Source organism: Ornithorhynchus anatinus, chromosome 10, assembly GCF_004115215.2.
Source record: "Ornithorhynchus anatinus isolate Pmale09 chromosome 10, mOrnAna1.pri.v4, whole genome shotgun sequence".
Classification (NCBI taxonomy): domain Eukaryota; kingdom Metazoa; phylum Chordata; class Mammalia; order Monotremata; family Ornithorhynchidae; genus Ornithorhynchus; species Ornithorhynchus anatinus.
Window position 1 is genome coordinate 40,950,195 of NC_041737.1, and position 22,762 is coordinate 40,972,956.

Sequence of the window (22,762 nt, forward strand, 5' to 3'; positions counted from 1 at the left end):
CAAATCTGCTTCTCTAAATGCTGACTTTCTGGCCTATTAATCTCTTTGAAGTCTGCTACTTCTCAGTCCTCAGCCTTCCTAAAACTCTGCTCCTTTTTCACCTTCATGCACTCAAAATGAAAACTGGGCAGCTGTGCTTTGGTAGCTTCACGTCTAGGTCTTTTCAGCCCCTCCCAACGGTCACTGATAGGATGGACCTCATACATGTGGCCACCGGAGACAGGCAAAAATTCACTGCCCCGTCCAGTTCCCACTAATGCCATCACACTAGGCTGTGCATGAGTGCTCCATTCTGTGTGTTGTCACCGCAGTTTGCTGTAGCTTCATATGGAAGTCCTTTCAAACCAGAACCTAGGTTATTTCCCTGGGACAACTACTGACCAATCTCCATTGTTCCACAGCTATTGCTTTCCTCTCCCCACTGTCTGTAAGAAAAGGTAGCACTTGTAGCTCAGGCTGGAGGCTAGTGGGGGCTCATGGGGTCAGCGTGGCCTAAAGGGAAAAAGCACTGTCCTGAGAGTCAGAGGACCTGGGTTCTAATTCCACTTCCACCATTTGCTTGCTCTGTGATCTTGGCCAAGTCACTTAACTTCTCAGTGCCTCCATTTTCTCATTTCAAGTGAACATTAAATTTCTGTTCTCCCTCTCTTTGATTCCCAGATGGAACAGAGACTCTGTCTGAGGTGATTATCTTGTAGCTACCCCAGCTCTTGGTACAGTGCTTGGCTCACGGGAAGTGTTTAGCAAATATTATTATTATTATTATCAATGATATTCATTGAGCATTATTTGTGGGCAGAGCACTTTACTTTGCTTCTCACAATAAGCTTCCAGTCCATTATTATTCATAATGATAACTGATAATAATAACCACCTGTGAAAGAATCCTGAGTCATTTGTTTACCTTGTTTACCACCTGAGGATGGTTTTGCATATTAGCACCATCTCACCTTTAGCACACCCTTTAAAATCCAAGAACAGCTATAATATATGTATCTGTAAAGGTAATTAATATAAATGTAGTATGTACAGCCCTTATCAAAGAAAACAATTTGCAATTATTGGCAGAAATTTTACAAAATGATCAGGATAGCATTTTTCACACATATCAATTCAGTTGTATATCAAATGACTGATCTTGGCCACCCTAGCAATAAAGAGTTTCATCACAGCCACTACCGTTGTGCTTTATATATTTGGGGGGCAGGGAACAGCTTACTTTATTCTGTTCTTCTCAAGCACCTAGTATAATGCACTGTCTTAAGGGGGCACTCAAAAACTACTAGTATTACCAGGAAGTTTAATGTACACACTCACAAATAAGCACTTACTGGCTACTTTTCCCATGATTGTGTATGGGTGGGTGATGGTGCAGCTGAGAAAACCAGTGCTTGACTGATAATCTCTTCCTCATCATGTGTGAGTTCCTATCCTGCTCCCTCTGATACTTATGGTGGCTGATAAAGTTTTTATTTCTCCTTTGTGTTGTCACAATATTCTCAAGGCTTCTGCTGAAAGACCATCACCCCAAATTTAACTGCTATATGTTTGACTGATCTGTCTGAAGCTGTCTCCTAACTGTCCCCTGAAATGCCACATTGTTTGAGGCTCTGCTTCAATGCAATTTTAAGGCATTTTATCTTCACCCCTGTTTATGGTGACCTCATTTTAGCTCACGATTCAGAAACTGTTTGGGTATCCATGCTCCTGTAAATCCCACCTGATGATAGGGTGGTGTGATTAGCACTGCTTATATGTCAGTGATCTCTCTGTTTCTTGATCCTGTTTTGCAACTTGATATTAAATATTTAACAGAAGATGACACTGATGGATTTTCTTTGGAAGTCAGAAGTGGCCTCTATTATAAGTCCCGGTCTCACGGACATAAAGAACATAGGATAATAATAATAAAGTTGGAATTTGTTAAGTGCTTAGAATGTGCAGAGCACTATTCTAAGCGCTGGAGTAGATTCAGGGTCATCTGGTTGTCCCACGTGAGGCTCACAGTTAATCCCCATTTACAGATGAGGTAACTGAGGCCCAGAGAAGTGAAGTGACTTGCCCACAGTCACACAGCTGACAAGTGTCAGAATTGGGATTCGAACCCATGACCTATAACTCCCAAGCCCGGGCTCTTTCCACCAAGCCATGCTAAAATCGCCTTGTACATCTTCAGTTTGTTTGGAACCTATGCACATATTTTAGGCCTGGTCTGTATCTGAGTCTCCCAAAGTATTCTTGTTCTTGATCCAAGACTTCTTGATTTGGTTTACTATCTCATCTGTCCTTGCTACAGTGGATAATGTCCTTCCCAAATAGCAAAATTCAGTGATCACATTCAACTGTGTCACTGATGTTGATCTTGGGCAATGAGTAGAATTTGCCAGATGTGAGCTGTTATAAAATCTGACTTTCTCAGACAAATTATCAGTCCATAACATTTTGATCTGGAAACAGACACCTTACTGTATTAAGTGCTGAAGTGTAAACAAGCAAATCAGGTTCGACACAGTCCCTGTCAAACGTAGGGCTCCCAGTTTTAATAATAACGATGGTATTTGTTAAGAGCTTACTATGTGCTAAGCACTGTTCTAAGCACTTAGGTAGATACAAAGTAATCAAGTTGTCCCACGTGGGGCTCAGTCTTAATCCCCATTTTACAGATGAGGGAACTGAGGCCCAGAGAAATTAAGTGTCTTGCTCAAGGTCACACAGCAGACAAGTGGCAGAGCGGAATTAGAACCCACAACCTCTGATTCCGAAGCCTGTGCTCTTTCCACTAAGCCACGGTGCTTCTCTTTTAATCCCCATTTTAACTAAGGCACAGAGAAGTTAAGTGATTTGCCCGAGGTCACACAGCAGACAAGTGGCAGAGGTGGGATTAGAACCCAGCTCCTTCTGACTCCCAAGCTCGTGCTTTATCCCCTAGACCTTGCTTTTTCAAGGATGATGTAGTTTCTGCCTACATATCCTTCTATTTTATCAACCTTCCATCCCACTAATTGTCCTGCAGGTCTCAACTTATAAACATTCATATATATGTTACAAACACTCATATATATGCTATTCACAGTTTATGGAAGGTTTTTACTCAAATCTCATGCTTTATTGAAAGCAGCAAGCAACAGCTACACTATTAGTCACTTGAAAAAAATGAGATATGAAACTCTTCACTGCTTCACCTGTTTCTGAAAAGAAGAGAAGATAGATCATTGGAGAGGTCCATTTCCAACCAGCCCACTCTTGTTGATATTTCATGCATTTCTCATTGAATGGAGCTACAGTATTAAAAAGATTAAACTATTTTTTAATAGGCAACCAAAATGATCTTTCAAAATGATTTTCTAAAGTGATGGATGAATCACCCTTAAGCATAATTGGTTTTAAGTATTTTTAACAGTCTAATATATGAAAAACATATCTCTTATTTTTTTTTGAATGCACTAAGGTAAAGAAACTATCCATTTCTCATTAAGTGCAGTTATGCAGTGAGAGTAAATCTTAGCTCACATGAAAACTTTAAACCATTTTCCTGGCATTCTCTGCCTACCCACTCTGTTCACTTGCATCCAATTGTGGATCTAGCTACAGTGTGGGTTTGTTTCCATCTAGCCTTCTTCACCAACCTCTGAAATGCTGAGGAAAGGCTGCAGCATTGCCTCAACAATGCCACTACTATCAAAAACCTCACCTCCACCTTGATAGAGCAAAGCAATTTGTATCTGCTCCTTTCCCTTCTACTACCAAGGGCCCTTTTTCTAGACTTGCTCTCCTTGGGCCAGGCTGGGGATGAAATCTGCCACCCCATGCTCTGTCTTCCCCTGACCCCAGGATACCTCTTCCTTGGGAATTGGCCCAGCCCTCCTCTTCCTCCACTCCAAAGATGAGACTCCATTCTGTCCTGCCTTCCGCCTCCTTGGTGGAAAAGAGAAAAGCACTAGCAGCATGAGGCCTCCACAATACCTCAAGAAGTGTGGCGTTGACTATAGTGGCGGGTGTGTCTAGTCTTCTGGACTGTAAGGAGGCTGAAATTCATTCATTCTTATTTATTGAGTGCTTACTGTGTGCAGAGCACTGTACTAAACTCTTGGAAAGCACAATTTGGCAACAAACAATGACAATCCCTACCCAACAACGGGCTCACAGTCTAGAAGAGGGGAGACAGACAACAAAACAAAACAGGTAGACAGGCATCAATAGCACCAATATAAATAGATGAAATTCTCCTACTCCTCATATATTTTTGTTTTCCTTTTCTTAGGGGTAAACACCCCATCCTCCTCCTCCTCATTCCTATATTGTGAACCCCTACAGGAAAAGGGACCATATCTCTTCCTCAACCATGCAGCTTCCCAGTGGTTCGAGGCACGGTGGGCTAAAGGATAGAGCATGGGCTTGGGAGTCAGAAGTATCTGGGTTTTAATCCCAACTCTGCTACTTGTCTGATGTGTGACCTTGGGCAAGTCGCTTCATTTCTCTGTGTCTTAGTTACCTCATCTGTAAAATGGGGACTGTGAGTCCCACGTGGGACAGGGACTGTGTTTTTCTTGCATCTGATTTGATTTGTAGCTACCTGATTTGTTTGTATCTACCCAAACGCTTAGTACGGTGCCTGGCACATAATAAGTGCTTAACAAATGCCATTATTATTAGGACTATTATTACCTTGCATATAATGAGTGGTCAGTCAGTATTATTATTATTTGTAGTAGTAAGAGTAGTAGTATTACTAATACTACTGCTACTTGGAGCAGAGGATTTGGGAAGGTCCTGACAGCAAGAGAAAAAAATAAAAACAGCATCAGTCTCTGTGGGTGATAAATGCAAAAAAAATCTTTCCATCGCCCAAAAGTAGAAGTTATTGTTGATTGCCCTTTAAGAGCCAGGCTTACACTTTAGAATTTTAAAAAAGAGCTACCTTTGATTGTATCATATTACAGTTCTCTGCACACAGTAAGCACTCAATAAATATGATTGAATGAATGAATGAACTGACAGAACAGTTATTATTTAATCAGAACTAAAACACACATTCCAGTTAGGTTAAAATGAATCTCCTGAAACCATATCATCTTCCTGTTTATTTTGGTGCCTGCCTTCTTTTTCTTGAAAGTCCCCCACGTTAACTTCTTAAATAACCCCTAAATATTCTTCTTCATCTAGAAAACTTGGAAACAGAAAATAGATTGATCCTTAAAGTACAGTGAATGCTTGATACCTTGATAGTTTTCAATTCTAGTTGAGACAAAAAAAAAAAAAAAATGAGACCAAGGGGATCGTCCATTGCTCTGTCTGGGTGTTTAGAGAGCAAATTTAACAAAAATTTGGAGATATTTTTTGACACGAAGAGGGACCTAGGCACTGAAGTAACTTTAGCAAGTATCTGAAGGTTAGAAAAGTCTCCTCTGACACAGTGGGAAAGTGAAACAACTTCCAACCTTTCCTCCTCCAAATTGTTTTTCCTGTAGAAGTAGTTAATTTACAATTCCCACTTCTCGCTCAAAGGCACAAATGGATTACTGTTTTTTCTCTTGATGAATGATAATAAAGTAACTAAGGAATTGCAGCTCACCTCAAATTACTGTGGTAATGGAAATGTTGATAAGTAAATTTGATGATGAACTTTGCATGTGAGCACTCTGTTTATTAATGGTGATAGATGCTTGGCACTAATGCAGATTTCAGTATAATCTGTTTTTAAAAAAACAATAAAAAAAAGTGGAAATAATTTATGAAATGCCCTTACCCAGGAGAAATTATTTTGGTTCACAAATTGTTTATGAAGTCGTAGTTGCTTTTTGAACACTCTAAAATACTCTCCTGGATGCTGAAATATTCAAAAAAACAAAGTTGTTCCAATTAAAAAAAATAAGAAAAACAAACCCTGACTTCTGCTAAGTGCCTGCTGTATGCAGAGCATTCTCATTATCATCATCACCATCATCAATGGTATTTATTGAGCTGTTTCTGTGTGCAGAGCACTGTACTAAGCATTTGGAAGAGTCCAAGACAGAGTGGGTAGAAATGTTCCCTGCCCACAACAATCAATCAATGGCATTTATAGAGTGCTTAGCAGTAATCTCCCCCCCTCCCCCATCCCACCCCTACCTCATAACAAGTTTACAGTCTAGAGGGGAAAAGAGACATCAACATAAATAAATAATTTATAATATATAACCCACAGATATGCAAATGTATTGTAGATCTGAGGGTGGGGGGAACACCAGATGCACAAAGGCCACAGAATACAATATTCTGTATTGTTTTCCATCATTCATATATTCAATCATATATGAGAAGCAGCATGGTGGAGTGGATAGAGCATGGGCCTGTGAGTTAGAAAGTCATGGATTCTAATCCTGGGTCTGCCACTTGTCGGCTGTGGGACCTTGGGCATATCACTTCACCTCTCTGGGCCTTAATTACCTCATCTGTAAAATGGGGATTGAGACTCTGAGCTCCACGTGGGACTGGGACTATATCCAACCCAATTTGCTTGTATTTGCTTTGCACTGCTTAGTACAGTGCCTGGCACGTAATAACCACTTAACAAATATCATAATTATCATTTTCATAATTAATAATTATTATTACGGTATTTGTTAAGTGCTTACTATGTGTAGAGCACTGTTCTAAGCACTGGGGTAGATACAGGATAATGAGATTGTCCCAAGAATCAGATTGTCCCAAGTGGGGCCCACATTTTTCAATCCCCATTTTTGCAGACGAGGTAACTGAGGCACAGAGAAGTTAAGTGACTTGCCCAAGGTCACACAGACTAGTTGCAGAGCTGGGATTAGAACCCACGACCTCTGATTCCCAAGCCCAGGCTCTTTCCACTAAGCCACGCTACTTCTCTATAATTATTTATTGAACATTTACTGTGTGTATAATAAAAAAGAGGATTTATTAATTGAGTGCTTCCTGTTTATCACATGTGGACATTAATTAGAAGATATCCTCTTGGGGCTCACAGTCTGAGGAGAGCAGATATTTAATCATTTTATAAATCAATCACTCTATCAATCATTCATATTATGCACTTAGCATTTGCAGAGCACCGCATTAAGCTCTTGGGAGAGTAATAATAATAATAATGGCATTCGTTAAGCGCTTACTATGTGCCAAGCACTGTGATTACAATATAACAGAATTAGAAAGGCAAGTTCCCTGCCCATAACAAGCTTGCAGCCTAGAGGAAAATACAGATATCAGTATGAATAAATGAGTAATTTGTAATATATAATTTAAAGATACAATATGCAATTTAAAGATATAACATAATATGTGTATAATATATATTATGGTATATGTCCCATTCTGGGATTTCTCCTCATACTTCCTTAAGTTTTAGAGACCAGGAACTATCTTTTTCTCTTTATGTGTCTGTCGCCAACTGCTTCTCCCCATTTTTATTTTAAGATTGTCAGCCCTTCAAGGGACAGGGACTGTGTTTAACTCCCATTTCCTTTGTGCTTAGTACAGTGCTTTGCACTCAGAAAATCTCAGTAAATATCATTTCTATTACTAGTGCTACTGTTACTACTACCTCTATTACGACCCTGTGTCCCACTGGGAATGTGGGAACGATGTGAGTCATAGGGGAACAATTTAAGAGTGTATCGTTTCACTCATTCTTTCAATCTTATTTATTGGGCACTTACTATGTGCAGAACACTGTACTAACAACTTGGAAGAGTACAATATAACAATAAATAGACACAATCCCTGCCCACAGCAAGCTTACTCCTTGAGCCCACCTGCAATGATAACAACTTCTGGAAGTCTGAGGAGAAGCAACTGGCATTTACTGACTCTAAATCAGTATTCACAGTCTTTTCTCTTCCCTACCAATGACACTGGCAAGAGCAGGATCCAAGTGAGATGTCCTGCTATAGGGAGTCAGGTTGGAAGAAATCTCAAAGCCCTTAAGAGTCATGGGCTGGTTAGGGTAAATCCTAAACAAGGCTCCTTAGAGGTAAAACAGATATGGAGCCAGACTGGAAAATAGAATGGCAGTTTTGTTCTTTTTGGATCATTCCGATATCCCTCCCTAGGACAGTTTCCCTTGATGATAGGCAGGCTAGCTTAGATAGAAAGAGGAATAATCAGATGAGGCCTTGGGCGGAAGGCAGGTATTGGGAGATAGAAGTAAAAGAAGTATTTAAAATGGGAAAAAAATGAGATTTGTGGGTCTATAGATAGATGGTCTGAGTCCTCTCTGGTCTTTAGTTGCCTTCAAGTTCAGAGTAGCAAAGCTGGATGCTGAGGAAGGAGCTTCAAACTACAGACAAAATGGATTGGGAACTCTGCAGGAAAGTTCAGGGAGAGTCCTCGGTATAGGAAGGGAGATTATTTCTCTGGGATGGGTCAACCAAGAAAATGAATGAGAGTGTTCTGCTTGGATTTCATTTTGTCTGATGTTTATGTGAAAGTATTATCCCTTTAAGTAACTGTGTTAGATTAAACTCTTTTTACCCATTTCTCTCATCATTTGTTTTATTAGGAAGTGAGGTGAATGGGACTGGAGATTTGTAGAGTCATGTTACTGGAAAGAGGAAAAAAAAAAGAGGCTTAAGATCTCTCCTAACTAAAAAGCTTCAGTCCCCCAGAAGTTATCTGGAAGGTCAGAACCCCATCTAGGCTCACGTACGTGGAGGGAAGCACTACCAAATCAAGTAGAAGTGGCAGCAATAAAAAGTGGAAAACTATCACTCAGTCAGTCAATCAGGCAGCATGACTTAGTGGTGAAGGTTCTAACCCTGGCTCTGCCACTTGCCTTTTATGTGACCTTGGGCCAGCCACTTAACTTCTCTGTGCCTCAAATTACCTCATGTGTAGAATGAGGCTTCTATATCTGTTCACCCCCCCTACTTAGACTGCGAGCCCAAACTGGGACAGGGACTGTATCTTACCTGATTAAATTGTATCTATCCCAGCACATAGAACAGTGCCTGACATATAGTAAGTGCTTATTCCATTCTACTTCTTCTTTTTATTAATATTATTATCAATCACTATTATTTAGTTGGTGCAGAGTCCTATACTAAGCACTTGGGAGAGTACAATAGAGTTAGGAGATAAGATTCCTGCCATCGAGGAGCTTAATATAATAATAATAATAATGATAGTTGTGATATTTGTTAAGCATGTACTATGTGTCTAGCATTGTCCTAAGTGCTGGGGAAGATACAAAATAGTTTGGTCAGACACAATTCTAGTCACACAGTGGGCTCACAATCTAAGTAGGAGGAGAAAATGGATTAAATTCCCATTTTACAGATGAGGTAATTGAGGCACAAAGAAGTTAAGTGACTTACCCAAGGTCCCGAAGCAGGCACATGGCAGAGAGGGGATTAGAACCCAGGTTCTCTGATTCCCTGACCCTGACCCGTGCTCTTTCCTCTAGGCCTTGCTGTCCCCCTAGTAGCGATGATAGTAATAATATTAGCTTAAAGTAACGATAATAATGATAATAGCTTAAAATGATAGTAACAATTATTGTCGCATTTTTAAGCACCTACTATATGTACTGTTCTAAACTCGGGGGTTGATAAAAGAGAGTCAGGCCCCACATAGAACTCAAAGTCTAAGCAAGAGGGAAAACAGGTATTGAATTCCTATTCTGCTGATGAGGGAACTGAAGCACAGAGAAGTTAAGTGATTTGCCTAAGTCCCCCAGCAGATAAGTCATGGAGGCAGAATTAGAATTCAGGTTCTCTGACTCCCAGGCCCGGGCTCTTTCCACTAAGCCATGCTTCGTCTCTAAACTACTAACAACTAAATCTAATCTACTTTTAAAGTCAATCTCTTCAGCATGAATCAATCAATCTCTTAGTGAAATTTATTGAATACTTCCTGTATGCAGAACACTGTACTGAGCTCTTGGAAGAGTTCAAGTTGGTCACTTTGAACTCTATCCACAAGGAGCTTATAGTGTATAAGTAGCCCCATTCCTGAAAAGTGAAAAAAACTTGGGAGGTTAGAAATTGCCACAGCTTCCAAACCCTCTTTACTAGTGAACAGAGTTCACAGGTATTGCCTGCAAATTTTACTCCCTGTGGGGTGTTATCTGTGGTTCAGGCCACAGAGAACACATTAGGCATACGGAGGCCAAAGAGCCCTGATGGATAGAACTTTGTTCCCACCAAAACCCTAGCTAAACTTCCTGCAAAATCATGGAATAACTACCTAGTCCATTTGAACGACCATGTAGTTAAAAACCCAGTCTTCTGGCAAGGTAACACAACCATCGTTTACATTTTACCACAGTGCAAAACCATCACCCCTCCAGGAGGAATCTTGGCCCATATAGATTTACTCCTCCAGTCCAGAAGCTCTGATTAACTAATGAGTGAATGTGGAAGCACAGTGGAGCTTAGGGGAGAAGGTGTCAGTTTAATCCTCTGACCTGATTCTCCAAGGAATAAAATGGCCATCCACTTCACCGCCCTTTTTGGTAGAAACTGTTATTAAAGCTGTGGTCAGTCGAATCTTGGGGGAATCACTGTAAAAATTTTTGCTTCTCTTGAACTTTCCACCTCCAAAAGTTTTCCCTAGGCCTAAGTTTTCAGCACCAGCTAAGTATTAAGAAGATTTTTCTAATCTTTACATCTGAGTAGGCTTCTAAAGGTCACTGGGAGAAGAGAAACCTTTTTTTAAAAAACATAATTCAAGTCTCTAATCTTTCCTCCACATTTGTATGAGCCAGGCAGCTTACTCCTGACCCTTCAAATGCATATATCTCTCTCCGGCATTTCTCTCAGCCTGTCTCCCAGCAATATTTAACAGTCCCTTCCGAGACTTGGAGATTACCGGCATTTCACATCAATTTTTGATTCATTAAACATTCATATTTGAATGGGAAAGAAGAGCAGGGTGAGTTTCATTTGACCCAGAACATTACCTTTGTGCTAGAACCAGAATCAGGTTTCCACACTTCAGATTTTATGGGGGGAGAAGGAAGTATTAAAAAAAAATAGACTACCAATTAACTGAACAATCGTGATAAATTTGGAACCACAATCCATCAGTCATCAGTCAATTGATCATATTTATTGAGACCTGCCACTTGTCTGCTGAGTGACCTTAGTCAAGTCACTTTATTTCTCTATGCCTCAGTTACCTCATCTGTAAAATGGGGAATAGGATTGTAAGCCCTATGTAAGGCAGGGACTATATCCAACCCGATTTGCTTGTATCTATCTCAGTGCTTAGTGCAGTACCTGGCCCATAGTAAGTGCTTAACAAATACCATAATTATTATTACAGAGACCTGTACTTGACTTGGGGGAGTAAAATATAACAGAGTTGGTTGACATGTTCCCTACCCACTAGAAGCTTACAGTCTAGAGAGACCATACATGTTGTAACATAATCACTGCCATCAGCAGCATTTATTGAGGGCCGCCTTTGTGCAGAGTACGGTAGGGAATGTTTCCTGTGGTGAGGAGCAACATGCTGATTGCCTGCTGTCTACAGAGCACTTTTCAAAGCATCTACTGTACTGAATATCTAAAGTGTGCAGGACACTATACTACATGCCAACACCACTCTAGGTGTTCAGAATGAGGCAATAGAATTAAAGCACATCTGTGAGGGCAGGGATTATGTCTCCCAATTCTATTGTACTCTCCCAAGTGCTTAGTACAGTGTTGTGCACAGAATAAGTGATCAGTAAATTGATTTGATGGAATTTACAAACTTATGGGAGAGACCACTGGGCACAAATTTCAAAATGTACAGTTAGTAAAAGGGTAGGGATTAGACATAATTCATCATTGGACAAAAGCAAGGAATTAAAAACTCAGATTTAGGCATTATTTGGCATTTTGAAGAGGTGGGAGTTCCTGGCAGGGCGAAAGGCAAGAGTAATTAGGCAGATGGTTGACTGAAAGGAGCAGCGATTGATTGGAGAAACCAACGGGAGAATGTGGGGGAAAATGCCAAAATCATCAGGAAGGGGGGGAAAAATGGGATTAATCAGATCTGCTATTTTCTTTCTTTAATGTGTGCTTATTAAAGCAAATTTCCTGAAGTAGATGACCCAACGAATGACTTTGAAAACAAATTCTGAATGATGCATTCCTCTTTGGATCATCACCTTCTGAATCTAGTCACTAATAATTCACCTGACATCAGTGATTCCTGAGGCTCCTTACCATAGCGGGTGACAGTGAAATCCGGCCTGCAGGATTTTTGATAAGGAGAAGTGAGCCATTTTTGAAGCCATGTGTCCTAAAATGGGGTAAAAACCAGTCAGTTCCACCAGAAGGTGTTTTTTAATAGACATTTTGGCTAGAAAGCACTTGTCAAAGCAGGAGGTATTGTTCTTCCAACCGCAGGAGGCTGGCTGGGCTTAGCACATTCCCTCACTGGAAAAACTTTATGCACCTGCCTTCTTGTACTGTTTACACAGGTGAGCACTCCATTGTGAATTTTCCTTAATGTAAAATAACCCAAAGACACAACCTTTGCTTTAAAGGAGAACCAGGTGTTTTGCCATTGGGTTTCCTGCATGTTTTGAAGGCTAACAATTTACATAATTTATGAAAAATCTTTGGCTCTGGATTGTAGGCTTCTTGTTACAAAGTACCCTTCCAAGTTCTTAGTACAGTGCTCTGCACATAGTAAAGACCACAGATTGATTGGTCAGAGGTGGGACTTATCAGAGCAATTCCCTGTTGGTCCTACAATAGTATTCCTAATTATTCTGAATGCTTAAAAATTATCAAAAGAACTCCAAAGTTGGGAGAAATCATTCCAAACTATTTAAGGGAGAGGAGTATCTATCCTATAGTTTAAAGATTAAGGAAGGAGTAGAAGATCATTAGTTTGAATGGAGGACTGCATTTGTTCGTTCAATAGTATTTATTGAGTGCTTACTATGTGCAGAGCACTGTACTAAGCGCTTGGAATGTACAAATCGGCAACAGATGGAGACAGTCCCTGCCCAATAATGGGCTTACAGTCTAATCGTATTGTATTTGTATTTGTATTACTACCACATCACTAAAATCTGCCCTTTCCTCTCTATCCAAACTGCAACCATGCTAATCCCAGCACTTATTCTATTCCGTCTTGATTACAGTATCAGCCTCCTTGCTGACTTCCCAGCTTCCTGTCACTCCCCTCTCCAGTCTATACTTCACTCTACTGCCCGGATCATTTTTCTAGAAGATAATTCAGTCCATGTTTCCTCACTCCTTCAGAACCCCCAGTGGTTGCCCATCCACCTTCATTGCAGACAGAAACTCCTTACCATCAGCTTTAATGCAATCACCTTTTCTCCTCCTACCTTACCTCACTGCTCTCTTACTGCCACCCAGACTACACACTTCACTATTCTAATGCCAACCTACTCACTGTACCTCAATATTGTCTATGTCACCACCGACTTCTCGCCCACGTCCCGACGCTGGCTTGGAACACTCTCCCTCTTCGTATCTGAGAAACAATTACTCACCCCACCTTCGAAGCCTTGTTGAGGGCACATATTTTCCAAGAGGTCCTCCTTGAGTAAGGCCTTATTTCCTCTTCTCCCACTCCCTTCTGCATTGCCGTTGCACTTGGATTGTCTCCCTTTATTCACGCTTTCCTCAGTCCCACAGTACTTATGTATATATCCATAATTCATTTATTTATATGAATGCCTGTCTCCCCCTCTAGACTGTCAGCTCACTGTGGGCAGGGAAAGTGTTTATCAAAGCCCTTATACTGTACTCTCCCAAGTACTTAACACAGAGTTTTCACATAGTAAGCACTCAATAAATACAATTGACTGAATCCTCTTTTCTATTACCCTCAAAATTCTACTTTTATGGGAAGCAGCGTGGTTCAATGGAAAGAGCCTGGGCTTCGGAGTCAGAGGTCATGGGTTCGACTCCCGGCTCTGCCACTTGTCAGCTGTGTGACTGTGGGCAAGTCACTTAACTTCTCTGTGCCTCAGTTACCTCATCTGTAAAATGGGGATTAACTGTGAGCCTCACATGGGACAACCTGATGACCCTGTATCTCCCCCAGTGCTTAGAACAGTGTTCTGCACATAGTAAGCGCTTAACAAATACCAACATCATCATTATTATTATTATTATCATTATTACTACAGTGCTTTGCATAGTCCTTTACACTCAGGAGGCAGTCAGTAAATAATGTTGAAATCAGGAAGATTCCTCTACACTCCCAGGGTTTCCTATTCCATGTTTAAAGAATCTCACCACGGTAAATTCTTCCCTGTGGTTAATTGTAATGCCCAAAGCTGATTTTTAAAGCCATTTTTTTTTCTGTCACTTGACTATTTTGACCTTGCTCACTATTTAGTGTAGACTTGCCATCTACCTGGATTTTACCAAAATTATCCTTTAAATGTTGTATTTATGGGTACCCGAAGGCAAAAGTTGTCTTTGATTTCCTTTATATCTCCCCTTTGGCTCTAGCCTGGGCTTCTGCATAAAACAAATGGACAGAAATTTACATAAGTTTGTCCTCTAGACTGTAACTTTTTGTGAGTAGGAAATGTCTTTCAATGCTAAATTGTACTGTCCCCGGTGCTTCAGTACAGTGCTTTGTATACAGTAAGTACCCAATATAAATGATTGCATGAATGAATGAATAAAACTTTTATTTGTATCTCTGCAAAATTTTTTACCTAGGTTATTATTTAATCTGTTTTAAAACAATTAGTTCAGGAGAGATCTAGGCAGTGTTAGAATGCCAATGAACTTTAATAATTAAACTTTTTTTGTATAACCATATATTTATTAGAAATATTTAGGTTCTGTAAAAGCAAAATAAATATGCTTAAAAGATAAGAGAATCCATTCTCCAGACTCAAGGTCAGTGAAAGATTGTAGCATTCCCAGTGTTACTCCTTAATAAATATTAACTGACTAATAAGAGACCTTGGCTCGTATAGATGATTTGACTCTATTGGGCAATGATAATTAATTTAGGTTTAATCTGTAACACATGTAAGAACTTTCTTTGTTAAAGCATCTATTATGGATTATCTGAAAATTTACTAAAATTATGTAATTATTTTATGGACCAAAGCTTCTAATGCATACAGAACTCTCAGAGAGTTTCCAAATGTTTTGATATAGTCTACAGTCCTCTAGACTGTAAGCTTGTTGTGGGCAGGGAATGTGTCTACCAACTCTATTGCATTGTACTCTCCCAGACCTTTAGTGTGGTGCTCAATAAATTTGAAATCCAGCATTTGAAAATAATCCTATTTTTATAGGTCAATCAGGCAGCATGGCCCTAATGGAAACAGAACAGATATTGGGAGTTGGGAGAGCTAGATACTAATCCCAGATCTTTCACTGGCCTGTTATATGACTTTAGGAAAGTAACTTAATAGCTCTATGCCTCAGTTTTCCCACCTGTAAAATGGGGATAATATACCTCCTCACCCTTAACATTGTGGGAAAGGGACTGTGTCTGATCTGATTTTCTTGAATCTTCTCCAGTGTTTGGCATATAGAATGTAATATAACCACATTCATAATAGTAATAATATAGTGATAAAAATAACAGTATTCATTAAGTACTTACTTTGTAGTAAACACTGTACTGAACACTGGTGTAAATATAAGATATTCAGGTTGGACAGTTCCTGTCCCTCATTAGACTCACAGTCTAAATAGGAGGGAGAAATGATATTAAAGGTATTAAATATCTGTTTTTATAGAGTCAAATCATCTATATGAGCCAAGGTCTTTTATTAGTCAGTTAATATAATAGTTTTAAGTTTATGATCTCCATCCATCATAAAGCTCTATTATTGGATAAAAGAAGAGATAATACTGAATCCATGCAGATTCCATGAAATAAACAGAACAAATGGAATATCTTATTATAATATATTTGTCACTAGTTTGCCAAAAATAGAGACATACAATCATTTTTTAAAATGAATTTCTTTGTTTCTGATCACGGCTTCCATATATGACTACGCTTTTCATGGTTTCTTAATAGTAAAATAGTGAAAAATTACCAACAGGTTTTATTCGTATTTTGTTCATACTTTCCAAAGGTTTCTCAAAGGTTGGACCAAGGAATTTTAATACTCTCATTTTGAAAATTCCAGAAACTCTTATGTCTGTAGGTTGGTTGAAGAACCAAGTTTTCTTGGAAGAATTTAAGTACATTGATCATCGGTTTATGTATTCATTTTTGAAAATAATAAAATTTATTGAATGGGAATTAATGGGAATTAAACAGTTCTGTGCTGCAATAATTTTAATAGTTACATGCCAGAAGGCTCAACTTCAATTTTGTGTGTCATTCCTTTGGTCTCAAAATATTTTACAAAGGGTAACAATGAGTTATAATGGTGGAAAAACTGCATATAATTACAAAATAGCTCTTAAGTCTAATTCTTAAACTGTAGTAATTGATCCTACAGTGAGATTTATTCCATAATCATGGAAGGCGGTGGCATTTACAACTAGAATAAATTAAAGTAAATGAAGAGGAAAATTGTATTCTGTGTAACATTTAGTTCATTATAGGCTTAAACAACTATGCCAATCCATGTTCATCAATAGAAGTTATGATGCTTGCTGACATAATTGAATAAAAATGTTATCACCAAGAAATAGCTCATGTTGCACAAGCATGGAAATTGTTATATTATAACTGATTTGCTTTTCTTGGGGGCTCCCTGGAATTGTGCATGGAAGTGGATGATCATATCAGTATGGAAGACAATCTTCTGTTATGGCTTCCTGTAGAAGGATCAAGACAGTGTTAAATTATTTGGGGCACTTTCTGATGATTATCATAACAGAAGTGATTTAATCCTGGTTCAGACCCATGGTTCATCTAACCCAATATTCTGATTCTGATAGTTGGTGACAGGATGCTTGAAGGAATAGGGTATGGTTACCTTATGGACAATCCAACCTCTTGGCTAAGGATGGGCCATATAGCATGCCTAAATTTTCCCACTCTGTTCCAGGCACTGTTCTAAGCACTGGTAATCAGTGTAATCAGGTTGGTAATCGGGTTGGACACAGTCCCTGCTCACAGTCATAATCCACCTTTTACAGATGAGGCGACTGAGGCACAGAGAGGTTAAGTGACTTGCCTAAGGTCAGCCTCAAGTGGCGCAGTGGGGACTAGAACCTAGGTCCTTCTGACTCCCAGGCCTGTGCTCTCTACACTAGGACATGCCTCTTCTCTGTTAAGTGTTTACTGTGTGCCAAACACTGAATGAAGCCCTAGGGTAGATGCAAGATACTAAGGTCAGACCCAATCCCTGTCCTATTTGGGGCTTATTTTCTAAATAGGAGGGAGTTGGATTTAATCCCCATTTTGCTTTTGAAGAAACTGAGGCAGATATTTGTCCAAATTAAGTTAAGAGATTTGCCCAAGGTAACACATCTGACAAGTGGCACAGCCAGGCTTAGAACCCAGATCCTCTGGCTCCCAGGCCTGTGATCCTTACATTAGACAAGGACCTTGAGGTCTGTCCCCTCCAAATACTGTTGTGGCTATTTTTTAATATTCTTAAATTTGACTTTTGAATTTGTCAGTCTGATTTTATTATTCTTTGTTAATTATTCTCATTCTGCCTTCCCCACTCAGATTATGAATTCTCTATGGCTCAATGGAAAGAGCACAGGACTGAGAATCAGAGGGCCTGTCTTCAAATTCCACTTGCCTGCTGAGTGATGTTGGGCAAGTCACTCAACTTCTCTGTCTCTCACTTTCCTCATTTGTAAAATGGAGATTAAATAGTTCTTCTCTTTCCTGCTTAGACTGTGAACCCAGTGAGAGGCAGGACTGTGTCTCACCTGCTTAGCCTGTATATACTCCAGCGTATGGTACAGTGCTTGGCACAGAATGCTCAACAAATATCAGCATTATTATTGTATATTCATTATTCATTTTCTTGTCTTGCCCTAGGGTTTAGCATAGTGATTGGCACACAGCAACTATTAGATAAATATAACAATACTAGTAATAATAATGCTTGCCAAGTTCAGTTGATTTGGCACATGAAATTCCATTCCAGTCCCAAATAAGCTAATTGTCTGTGAAACAGAATATTGCCCTCATAGAGACACTGTCTTAACATGCATTTATAGGAAGGCAGGTAAACCCAGACTTAACAAACATCTCAACTCATCAAAAAAATACAATAAGGTACTCACCATTTCAGTTTCCCAGCAATCTGTTTACCATTTGTATCAATTGTGTTGAAGCAAATCACCAAAACAATAGAGATTTCATTTAATTTTTCTCATTAGCCTTTCACACTGCTCTCATAGCATGAAGAAAAGTTATGCCTGAAAAGAATGACTAGACTACTAAATGGTCACTTGAAATGAGGGATTTCAGCCTTCAATGCATGTTGATTTTCCCATAAGAAAAGGTGAAAATAACCAGAATAATTTAATAGTAAATAGCATGGAATTTTCTCTGGTGTTCTGGGGATTTTAAGGAAGGCTAGGTTCCCAGAGGAACTTGTAGATATTTTCTTTTATGGCATTTTTTCCATAATTCAGTGGCAGGCAGCGGAGTCTACGTGAAAGGGAAGCAAAAGTCCATGGGAAGAGTTTTGAAGAGTGAAAGAATAAATTCTTTCCTACTCAGAGTAGTCGGTGTGAAATCTGCTTGACATTTATTTCCGATGTAGGTCCAACATATTAAAAGCAAACAAACCCTAGCCTTTCCATAGCCTAATCTCCAGCAGGAATAGGAAGACATAAAGTAAAAGTATTCATTGATTTATTTTGTGTGCACTTTGAAGAAGGCTGCCATTATCATTTGGTTTTCAGCATATGCCTAATACGTTAACTATCCTTCCTTATCAAACAATGAGTGAGGCCCTATCAAATATGTAAGGGAAACACTGGTTGTTTAAGGGTAATGGCTTAAAAGCTAGATCATTTAATCAGGCTGCTCCACAGAAGATATTTATTTGGGTTCTTTTTTAATAAGTACATCAACAGTAGCAAGAGAAAGCTTGGCTAGTGCTTGGATCATTCTGTAAGCACTTACTCGTTCATAACTATTTTGAAGAGTGTCAGGTTCATGTGCAGCAGCAAATATTCAAAATTGTCTTTGTGTTGTCGAGAGACAATAGAGATGTGCTGCTGTGGACCACTGTATAATAAAACATTTAGTATAATGAAAAATGTGAAAGCATGCTAGGAACAGATGGTGGAAAGATGGTAGCGATTCTTGCAGGTTGTTTTGCTTTCTCAAGCATTTCTAAGTTACGGAGTTATCAGTGCTCTCAAGTAAAATCATAACAATTTTGCAATTAAAATTTAAGCTTTACTGATGCTTGCTCTGTTATTTTATGTGATATGAAGTAATGAGAAGTGGCAGTCCTGGGATGTGTTATTAAGGGACTTTCCTTCTACCTTGGTCTCTGTTAGTCAACGTGGATGGGCTATCTAGAGGAAAGGAGATGAGGTTAGAGGAATTTCTGAAGGGAAAAGGATTGGATGGTAAGCCCACTGTGGGATTGTCCCTATTTATTGTTGTATTGTGCTTTCCAAGCGCTTAGTACAAGTCTCTGCACACAGTAAGCACTCAATAAAATGATTGAATGAATGAATGGGGACCTAGAACGAAATAAAGAGAAAGAAAAATGATGGGTCAGAGAAGCTGACAATGGGAAACTATCTGCAGTGCAGGATAGATCAGTGGCCTTGAGATTGAGAACTAGAAAGCTGAGAGACAAATTTGGAAAGGGCCTGTAGGTTGCAAACAGCATGCATTTGATTGGGGGAAAAGTAAGAAGATCCAAAGAACTGACTGTGGCAGAAAATGCTAAATGTGCAGGAGAGGAGAGGAGTTAAGAAAGTTGATTCTTAAGTGATTTTTTTTTTCAGTGGTGCTGATCTGGTGGAGTTTACACTCAATTTCCTACAAAGAAAAGGCAGATAATAGAATCAGTGGAAATTCTGATCTTCCCCCCCCCTTTTTTTGTATTTGTTAAGCACTTACAATGTGCCAAGCACTGTACTCAGCACTGGGGTAGATACAAGCTAATTAGTTCAGATACAGTTCAAGTCCCATATGGGGCTCACAGTCTTAATTTCCATTTTACAGACAAGGTAACTGAGGCATAGAGAACTATAGTAACTTGCCCAAAGTCACACAGCAGACAAGGGACAGAGCCAGAATTAGATCCCAGGTCCTTCTGACTCCCACTCCCATGTTCTGTCCACTAGGCCAAGTTGCTCCTCCTCCAGGGTAGACTCTATCTCTACCAAAGAGCCTCCACTCAAGGATGATCATTTAGGTTCATCAGGGAAGGTTTCTTTTATGATTTTAGTAGAATTTTGAAGATGTAAAAGTGAAGACCTGATGGATATGAAGCAGGGGGGTTCAAGAAAGGAGGGAGAATAGGTGTCAGCAAGGTGACAGCTGTGAGAGACCAGTCGATCAATCAGTGGTATGCATTGAGCTCTTTCCTGTGCAGAACACTGTATTAAGCATTTGGGAAAATATAATACAACAGAGTTGGAAGACATGATCCTTGTCCACAATGAGATTGTGGTCTCCTGGGTAGACAGACATTAAAATAGATTAGGGACAGGAGAAATAGTAGAGTGTTAGCAGTAGTGGACCAAATTGGGATAAAGTAGGTTGATGGTAAAGAAGTATAGTGTTCAGGCTGCAGTTTAGTGGGAGAGGAGAAAGAGCAGTAGGTAGGTGCGGGAGAGCTGATTGAGGTGCTTGATGAGGAAACAATATGGGGTCATGGTGATGCAGGAAGGAGCAACGGTTTGGGAGAAATGGAGAAGCAGTGTAGCCTAGTGGATAGAGCATGGGACCTAGGTTTTAATTCTGGCTCTGCCATGTGTCTGCTGTATGACCTTGGGCTAGAAAGGTGGCAAGAAAATGACAAATGAAAATTGCTCAGAGCTCTGATATTGGCAAAAGAGTGAAGGCCAGAAAGGGTTATTAAGAATAAGAAAATCTTGCGAAAAATATTTCAGCAGCACAAAGATGCTAGATTGAAAATAGGTCAACTAATAATTTAGGGGGGACAGAAAATTAGTAAATACTCGAAAATGACCAACAGATTGAACTCACTCATTTAAAGAAGTCTCTAACATGAAACTGAACAAAAAATGGACCATTATGTATTATCACCTTGCAAACATAGCTATTAAAGAAGCAAATTCAGAAATTCAGACTATTTGAAAAATGGAAGAGTACATAATGTATATTTCCTAAAAATTTAGGCTCCATTAATCAGGGCTGAGTTAAGAATTTGTTTATGGTATTTTTAAGCATTCACCATGTGCCAGGCACTCCCTCCATGCAGAATTCTCCCCTCTCTCAAATGCTCAGTACAATGCTCTGGTGCTCAATAAATGGCATTCATTTTTTGATTGAAAAACTGGTAAATATGTCCACAGATATCGTGGGAGACAGCTGGCTCATGGGGAGAATAATCAATCAATTAATAACATTTGGTTGAGTACAGTGCATCAGAGTTGGTAGACAGGTTCCCTGCCCATAAGGAGCTTACAGCCTACAGCTTGATTTAGGAGGGACAGCCCCAGGGAATTTTCAAAAAATCTCCTTAGATATCAAAATTTAACTGTCTTCTCTTAACTGATCAGTCTGTATTGTGCTCAACAGAAATTTTTGGCCTGCCATATCCTGCTGAGACATGTTCAGTCTGCAGTATTTTGGGAAACATAGGTGTTTCAAAAGGCTGAGGGATGATAACTTCTGAACTCCCCTTCCACACTCTCACAAAGCTACGAACAGGCATGGTACACTCATTTTCAATAAAAAAGATGTGGTCAATTTAGAGATCTGTTTTCCTCATGAAAATCTAGCAAATCAATCTATAAAATGAATCAGTTTTCATATCTTATTTTTGGGTGGTGGAGTAGTAGAGTGAGGTTTGAATTGATCTTACAAGATGGACTCATTTCTATTATTTCTCTGAGAAGGATAAGGTATCTTGGCACTAATCTCTAATGCTTAGCTGCTCTTCTGTGGGTTATAATTAATTCACAGCTACCTTACCCCACGTTGAAAACCCTTTTTATTTTTTAGTGTTTCTGTATTTCCTAGACATAACAGCTACCTTCATTCCAACTTTTGTTACTTTACCCAAATTTAATAGGTGTGTACACATTAATATTTGAAATTTTCCTCTGGAGGTAGTTGTCAGATATTGATTTTTCTCTTTTTAAGTAACTCAAAAATTACCCTAAGAGGCACTAAGGACTCAGGAAACCAATCCTCATGATGCCAGTCATTCTGAACATTAGCTTGTCAATGAACAATTCTCCATTTTAAAGAATCAGTTACAGAAAACTACAAGGGCACTATTCCCAAAATGCCAAATTAATATTTAAGAATTAGATAGTATTAGTTTGATTATTTTTCACCCCTGTCCAGATACTATCCTGCATTTTTAGTAGGCTTCCTATTTTTTAGTCATCTTAAAAATGCCCACAACCAGCTTTAACATCAAAAGAAACTAACAGAAAATTCTACTGAGCAACAGAAAAAGCCCCATTTAACCTGACAAAATAACCAAATCCATCACTGTAGCTGCCACTTTCCCTGTACTTTGCTATTTATTCCTCGTTTTGACAAATTTCAGTGGTTGATTTTACATATCATTAGTTTGGTCTGGCACGGTAAAGGGAGAGAAAAATTGCTACAGCTCAGATAGGTCTGACTTGAAATTATATTTTGATAGCATTTAAGAGATTTCTTGCATTAAATTTTTCCATAAAAATCTAGGAGTAAACGACCCATTGTT